The following is an 8,935-nucleotide window of genomic DNA, read 5'->3' as shown; positions in this document are numbered from 1 at the left end:
AAATACACTATGTCCTCAAAAATATATGAATAAAACGGAGGAGAGAGACCGTCACAAGATAAAGATAAGCATATGCAGTCTCGAAATACAACCAGTTCAAAAATTTGATAATTTTGCTTCTCTGGTCTTTCACGTGAACCACCATGTCTTTTTTCATTTTTTTTCTTTTCTTTTTTTTCTTTTATTCACGTATCATCTTTTTTTTTTTTCTTTTTTCAATTCTTTTTTTTTCTTTCCTCCTTCCTTTATTTTCCAACAACTCCATACAAAAGAAATACGGCCAAACTGCGGACGAAAACTCATACCACAAAAGAACATACTAACTAGCTTGACTAGGCAGGCTTAGTTTGGGATGTAGCTAATGGGTCAAAAGGCAAATTTGGCTAATGTGGAGCTAAATGGGTAAAAAATATAAGGAAAGGGAAATTTGCAAGGCCCTCCCTGCATGTGACACCAACCACGAACCCGAATATGTGCATTTTGACGAAAAATTGAATGTCATAAATGTGCAAAAGAGACGAACATGCTATGCAAGGAGTACTACTCAAAATTCCTAATGAACTGGTCATGAATGTCACCAGTTATGGGCTCTAAATCTCAGAATTTTTAAGTAGTTTGCCAATTTATAGGTCAAGTCTAAACAATCAGCTTATATTTGAACAGAAATTCGTAGATTATGCGTATGACAAAGCTAAAAACTATCAACGGAAGTGCAAGGCTCAAGTAAATTGACAAGTTATAGTGCATTATCATCATGGAAATCTACCGTTCCGACTCAACCTATATGCAAAAATAAACGTGAAATTTTTGAATTTTATCAATTTTTTTCAATTTTCTAATTTTTTTGAGATTTTTGATTTTTATGAAAATAAACAACAATGCATACATAAATCAAACGTGATAGCAGAAATGCAATAAAAGCAAGATGCAGACACAGATATGGATGCATAACCTCCCCAAACCAAACCGTACAATGCCCCCATTGTACCAAAACATGGAAAGGAAATGCAAACTGGAGGAGAAAAAGAGTAAATACGGAAAAACTCACAAAATGCGCGAATAAAGGGACCTCCCCAAACCGACCATGAAATGGGAGGTTGCTAAGGGCCCGGAAAACCGTCTCACGAAGCTAATCCAAGTCAAAAGCGTGAAAGGGCATCCAAAAACTGCTCGATCGAGGAAAATAGCAGTCGATCGAGTAGTTCCTCATCTTGCAGGTGGTCGATCGAGTAGATTAATCACTCGATCGAGTGAATTTAGCAGAAAAAGCTCTCGATCGAGTACAAAAAGTACTCGATCGAGTAATCCTCAGTGCATACCTGCAAAAACACAATAAAAACAGCCCGCAAACTAACAAGACAAGCATACTGAGAAAGTTTTATGGTATAAGAACCATTTATTACAACTGAAATAAAATAAAATGCAAAATAAAATCTCCGGGTTGCCTCCCGGGTAGCGCTAGCTTCAGTCAGGTCCCAGCTCGACCTTCTATTTCTTCGAGTCTCTATAATTAATCACAATCAAAACAGCTCAAAGCGCGCAGCATTAAATCATACATCTGCGCATGTGCTACACAAAAGAGTAAGTAGCACCAAAGTGGATTACAGAAATAGGAAATAAAAATGTTTAACTTTTTAAGTCGTACACATTTCCTATGAGCGCTCCTAAATTTATCCACAAAATAAAGGAGCGCGAGAGCAATTGTCAATATATTAGGGTCCCGATTCAGATTAGCAATTTTGACATGACAAGTACGGTGAAAGGCAGTTAAGTTATACGTCCACATGGGAGGGGGTATGGCATTAAAAGAATTAGCACGAGTCAAATGAGGTAGCTTACTTTGAAAATTAACAATAATAAAATTACCGCTAATTACCTCAGGTAGGTTGCTCTCAATGGAGTCATCGACAAAAGAGTGTAATACCTCATCCGTGCGAGGAGCAAATACCGACTCAGCTGTCTCTTTGTCACCCTCCTCAGTGGAATTCGTCCCGTAAATCTCAGCCTCAAGTGCATCCAACTCGGCTTTGAATAGGGGAGATTCACCGTATCCATTATCATCATCAAAATCAAACCCACATGACGAATCATAGCTCCCAATGGCCAACTCAGTCGATCGAGCAGAATAATCACTCGATCGACCAACCTCCTCCTGAATTCCACTCGATCGAGTGGAATTATCACTCGATCGAGCACCTTCTCCTGGCAAATCACTCGATCGACCTATATTAGTCACTCGATCGAGTGATTCCTCCTGTACATGGCTGAAATCTTCGCGTGAGGCATTGAAATAAGATAGAAACTCATCATCCGAGTCATAGAGGTCATCCTCAGCATTGGGTAACATGGTTTCCTCAGGGGAAAGACCGCTCTCAGCAAGGTATACCTCTTCTTCTTGCATCTCAGCTGCTAACTGAGCAACTACAGACTCGAGCTCATCAACTCGCGAGTAAAATTGTCTATCATAATCTTGCTGAGCTTGCAATTGAGATGCAAGTGTCTCCAATAAATATTTCAGCTCCGCAATTTCTTCTTCTTATATATCGAGAGGATCTTGTTGCGGTGGCCATTGATAGGGTGGATGTGGCGGCACAACTACAGCTGCTTGACTAACTTGACTACGCTGCCTGAACGCGTAAACTTCGTCATTCTCTGCCAAACAAAGAACTGCATTATGCCCAGCAGCACCACATCTCCCGCAGTAAATCACCGGTTGTTCTATATAATAGGACATTGGTGATGGGTCAAAGGTACTCAAGCCTTCCCTTCGACGGTCTTTTACCTAGAACTGTCTAGGTAGTACCTGTAAGGCCTATCAAAACAGCACTAAACAAAAGATTAAAACGGCCTCAAGGGAAAAATCCCCTGAGGCTGCAAACAGATAAAATTAAACAAATAAATAAATAGATTGCCTCCCCGGCAACGGCGCCAAAATTTGATACTGTCGTTTCGTACCAAAAATAAATACCTAAGTACAACTAACAGAAGTCAGCGGTAAGTAGGGTCGATCTCCACACGGAGGCGGTGTACTATCTACTTGTCTATTTATCTGTCTAAATGTCACAAATGGGGGTTTTGATTGTTTTAATTAAACTACTGAGGCTAAGGCAAGAGAAAAGGGATAAAGGAAATTAACAATAAGAGAAAGGGAAGTATGCTAGGAATCGGTCCACCGTGGTAGCTATACTATCGGGAATACTGAGGCGATTAAACTATTGATAAGAAGAGCTATGGTCGTCACCTTTCGGTCCTTAAACCGCCCTAGAGCGTAAATAGCTTAGCTTTCGCCCTCACTACGATACCCTATTATAATTAAGCAAGTCTTCCCTTCCAATCTTTCGATCCAGGTCGGGGTTAACTAGATTTATTGGTCTCCTGCATGCATTCATTCGACTGGATAACAATTAAATTGCATAATACAATTCTTATCGGAAGGCTAATCTACTCAAGTCAATTAAAACATGCTATTGCCACGGCTTCCCTAATCCTAACATACTAAGGGGAATTAGCTACGCATAATTAAATAGGGAACAAGAAATAAATAAAAAATAAACATTAACTAAAAGTAAAGAGAAGGAATGAATTACTGAATTATTGATCCGGAAAAGAAAGAGCAAAGTAACAGTGTAAAAGTAGCAGTGACCGAGTAAGGGGAGAGGAAAAGAGAGTCTCCGGATTCCCCCTAAAACTGGCGTGCAAGCCTTATTTATAGCAAAAACATAACATAATAAAACCTAATTAACGAAACAGGCCAAGCCCGTCAAAGATTGTTGCTCGATCGAGCACTTAAGGCTCTCGATCGAACGATATTCCTTAGTATTCCTCTCGATCGAGAACAATTCCTGTCGATCGAGGACTTCTTTCCCTTTAATCACTCGATCGAGAATAAGTAGCTCTCGATCGAGCAAATGGGCTCTCGATCGAATAGAAATAGTTCTCGATCGAGCACTTCTCAACGCGTAATTCCTGCTTCGCGCACTGAACTTCAAATGGCTGTCATTCCTTCGTTACTTGGACAAATAGGGCGTGGTTGGTGGCGTTGGAAAGCTTAGAGGATAAGCTTTCACCTCCAACTGGAATCACCTTAATAACTGTTGTAGAACTCGAGATATGGCTCTTAAAATTAGGAACTAGCAAATTGAAGCACTCTCTTGGCTCGCCTAACTTCCTTACTCCAATGCGCATCTCAAAATGGTACTCTCCAAGTTCCGACTCAACTCATCTCCTAAATGCATGCGTAGGGACACGTTTTAGGCTTGATTCCGCATCTCTAAGCTCATTCCTGCAATTAATACAAGAACTTCCAAAGTATGCAATTCGGGGCATATTCGTAGCAAATAACTACTAAAATAGCATAAAGATGCGTGCAAGAATAGACTAAAAAGACTATATAAAATGCACGTATCACATATATAGTTGTAAATTAATTACGTTGGTTCAAATACAATATTTATAGATTACCTTATTGGAAGCATCACCACGTCGAGTAGTTTTCCCAAAATACTTAGTGATACCAACATGCGTTCCGACCCCTCTCACACGACCTGGATGCTCTGCTTTGCTGATTGCCCTAGCAAGAATGTCATCACGTCCTTCAGGCTTCCATTTTCCTTCCTCTACCTCCTTCTCATAGATCCTCTACATACACATAAAACCATTAAGCAACTCACAATTATATAACTCCGACTACCAGTGGTAGGAGTGACATATTTATTCAAACTTACATTTTTCTCTTTGATGTCCTTATCATATTTAGTTTCCGTCTTTCCATTCTTAGGAGTGTGACCTACCACCCAAGCGTCGTGACGACTAGAATTTTCCAAGCTTCGCCTACAATTCATTCATCACATTGATATCCTCTCAAAATATGTATGATTACTATGTACATATATAACATCCGACTAAAACACCTAATAGTCTAATACTATAACAATTATGTACTTACAAGTTTCTTCTTAATCAATCTATAACCACATTGGGAACTGTAAAATACGGTATTTTTCTTTGAAATGTTCGCCTTATTCCTCTCATTTATAGCCTTCATCAAATAAATTTTATCAAGAAACGTAAGCATGATCAAACACTAAACTAAGTATACTTCTTTACTTAATATTATTATTAAGTTACCTTAGACTTGTCAGACTGCCTATAAGCGATATAGCTATCCCAATGGTCCTGACTGACATACGTATACTTCTTTGTTGGTGGGTTCTTGTTCATCTCCCCGGTTTCCTTGTTGAACAAGTGGTTCTCAACCATCTTTAACTTCCAAGATCTGAGGGCTTCCCCTGTCTTTTTTTTAGGTACTTATCATACATTTCGGGGACAACGTAAGCTAACTGCATATATGATGAACATAGTTGGTACAAGTGTTTCGGCTAATACACATATCAAGTAGTAACTTAATTTCAGCTAAAACATTTATTATTGTATATACATACCTTTATTCTGTTTATTAGCATGGTGTTCTGTATTTGACTCAGTTCACATATACGCGGCGTACGGAGAGGCACATATTGTCTTACACAACAACCAATCCAACTCGCAAAATACCCGGCATACTCACCATATGGCATCCCCGTATATTTATCCCATTGTAAAGGATTAGGTATCTTTGAATTTATTGCTTCTAGGGAAACCCTGTGGTGCATTCGACCCGCAGTGTGTTGCAAATTATTCTCATCACCTGAGTCGTCGCCTGACGCATTTCCATCGTTTCTTTTGCGCTTTTTGACCATATCTAAAGCATAAATTAATAAACAAATAATAACAATGCATACTTATAATAACAAACAAATCTCTAGAGAGGAGGGTTTATTACTTCTTTAAAGAGGAGAATCCGGATTGATCTGGCGGCGGCAATGATGACGATGACTGCGACGACGATGGGGTAGGCTGGTGGTTGAGGGGAAGCTCAATGTTTGAGAATATAATATGGGGGGAGGGGGGGGGGGGGAAGCTCAGAGTATATATGTGATGTGACCATAATTAGAGCATATTTAGTCCCCGAATTAGCCTTGTTCCCATGCTTTTTAGTGCATATTTGGGTCATTTATTGTCTTTAGTTCTTTGTTTTGCATATTCTTTGAGGTTTTGTGTCCTTGGTAGGAAAGGTGTGCAAACCTTGCATTTTCATGGGAAAATGAGGATAAATTAATAGAATTCAATGACCAAGCATCAAGGAGAGACAAGATTAGAAGGCCTTTGTACATACTATAGTAGATGGGCAATGATAAGAAAAGATCCTTGCATCCCCGAGGAAATCCTCAAGGATTTTATGAAGAAAAGGGAAGAAAAGAAGAAGGAACAAGACTGCCTGACAATCCGTGCTGATTGCCTAGAAGACGCCCGTCGTCACCCCACAATCCGAGCGTCTTCCTCCAGAAGACGCCAGGGCAAAAGCTCCAGAAGACGCCCGTCTTTCCCAGCTGGATGCCCGGGCAGAAGCTGCCAAATCCGCCCGTCCCGTGCTAAAGACGCCCGGATTCCCAGACAGTCCCATTTCGTCTTCTACAAGCTTCAAGGAAGGATGCACATCTTTTTCTAGAGACCGGAGTCTCCCTAGAGACCCGAGTCTCCCTAAAAAGACTGGCGATTCCTCAACAAGGGACTTAATCGTCATTTAAGCCCTTAGTTAATCCTAATTCATGCACCTAATCCCCACTATAAATACCCCATTAGTCTAATTAGAAGAGCATGTTCTTCTTAGCAATTTTTAGTGTAGTTAATATCAATCAAATCTCTCTTTAATCTTGTAATCAACATTTAATCAAGTTTTAATACAAGTTTTATTTCCTTAATCTCTCTCTTGTTCATCCTTTATTTTGGGTAATTGAAGATTATTTGGGTTATTATTGGGAAATTGACAACCTTCCAATCAAGCATCAAGTACTTCTTTTATTCTTTGCTTTATTATTGGAATCATTAGTAGGTATAATTCTCTTATTCTCTTTTTAATTATTGTTAATCACTTTCATTTATTCATCATGTTTCACTTTGTTGGTATGATTGACAACCTTGCTAGCATGTTCAACATGATAATGAGTGAGTAGTTTCCTTAGCTAGGGTTAATGGGTAATTAGGGGAAACCAACATGGGGAATGATTCATGCTTAAATTAATATTCTTTCGTAGTTTATTTGCTTGCTTGTTGTGATCTCAACTCATGCACATGTTATGTTTGATGAAATGCGAGCCTATGAATCCTTGCATTTTTTACCCATCACCTATCTTTTCAATGAGACTTGTAAGACATAAACCAACTCGAGTCTCATTAGACCATGCATGTTGTTGAGTAGGGAGGATTAAGTCGACTTGTAGGTGTTGTACAATCTAATCTATTCGGCTCCGGGACCCAAACTTTCCTAGGATTGTAATATATAAACCAACTCGATCCATCACAACAATAATTGCTTGCTTATAACTTGAGAATATGTTTGTATGATCAATTCCCATGAATCCCCTATGACCCCATGACACCCTAGTGCCTTTTATCAATTGTTTACATCCCTTTTAATTCATCTTGCTTGTTTACTTTCATTTCTATTTAGTTTAGTGATCTTCTATTCAAACCCCAATTGTGGCACCCTTAGACACCACTAGTTGCAATAGAAATCTCATCTCAATTCCCGTCCCTTGGGATCCGACCTTTACTTGCCTCTTTACTAATTGTAGAGTTGTTGGTGAAGTTATAAATTGTGTTTTGGTCTAGGTGCTCCTAACGACAAGTACTGAAAAACTAAACCCCACGAGGGAACACGACCAAAAATGGCGCCGTTGTCGGGGACGGTGTTAACTTGATTTAGATTTTCTTGTATTGTTATTAGTTGTGTCTTTCTTTGCCTTGGGGAAGTAAAACTCCTCAAGGTTTGTTCTAATTGTTTTCAAGTTGTTTGATATTTTGCATGTCTAGAAGGTCACAAGGTGACTTGTTACCCTTTGATCACGAAATTGAAAGGACTTTGACAACCAATAGAAGACTTGCTAGGAGAACTTTGAGAGGTATTAGTGAGGTTATTCAACCAAATACTATTGAGTTCATCAACCCTTTTGCAAGAGAAGGTGAGGAGAACCCAACACAAAATCAACCCACAATGCCTAAGTTTTCATCACATTCCGTACCCACCGAGGAGAACCTACCCAATGGTACTCCCACACCACAACATCTAACTGGAAATTTTATTGCCAAATCCGCATTTATCCAATTAGTCGAAAGAAGCCAATTTGGGGGGATGCCTAGTGAAGACCCTCATTCTCATATGGAGACTTTTTGTGACTATTGTGATGCGATTTATCAAACCGGTGTAACTCAAGACCAAATTCGATGGGTCTTATTTCCTTTTTCTCTAATTGGCACCGCGAAACAATGGTTGAAAGGCCTTGATAAGGCTACTCTCGTAATTGATTCTTGGAAAAAGTTGGCTCTAGCTTTCTACAAAAAGTTCTATCCACCGGAAAAGACTAACATGCTAAGAGCTCAAATTACGGGCTTTAAGCAAAGGGATGAAGAATCTTTGTATGAAGCTTGGGAGCGATTCAAGGGAATTTGTCGCTCATGTCCTCACCATGGACTTAGCGAGTGGTTCTTGGTACAACAATTTTGGAACGGTCTATATGAAGATTCAAGGAACATTCTCAACATGGGATCAAATGGAATGTTCACCGAAGTTGATGACAATCAAACTTGGAACAAAATTGAGGAAATGGCGGTCCATAACTCACAATATAGTAGACCTCGCAAGGCTACTAGAGGAGGAAAGCATGAAGTGGACTCCATTACTCAATTGGGTGCTCAACTTAGTGCTCACATTGATATTATCAATTTGATGTTTGAAAAAGCTATGACTAGACTTGAAGAAGCCTCAAAATCACCAAAGCATCATGTTAATACCATGACGGCATCTTCATCAATCCTAAGTGGGATATGTGAGAATTGT

General features: G+C 39.4%; 1 non-coding gene across 1 annotated transcript; it reads right to left on the bottom strand.

The window, feature by feature from the left end:
- Positions 1 to 8,464: 8,464 nt before the first annotated feature.
- Positions 8,465 to 8,571, bottom strand: LOC141617976 (small nucleolar RNA R71). Its single transcript, XR_012531267.1, has one exon. It is a non-coding gene; the product is annotated as a small nucleolar RNA R71 (small nucleolar RNA).
- Between the last annotated feature and the right edge of the window lie 364 nt (positions 8,572 to 8,935).

The sequence above is a fragment of the Silene latifolia genome, chromosome 1, assembly GCF_048544455.1.
Source record: "Silene latifolia isolate original U9 population chromosome 1, ASM4854445v1, whole genome shotgun sequence".
In the NCBI taxonomy this organism is placed as follows: Eukaryota; Viridiplantae; Streptophyta; class Magnoliopsida; order Caryophyllales; family Caryophyllaceae; genus Silene; species Silene latifolia.
This window is presented reverse-complemented; position numbering and strand designations above follow the sequence as displayed.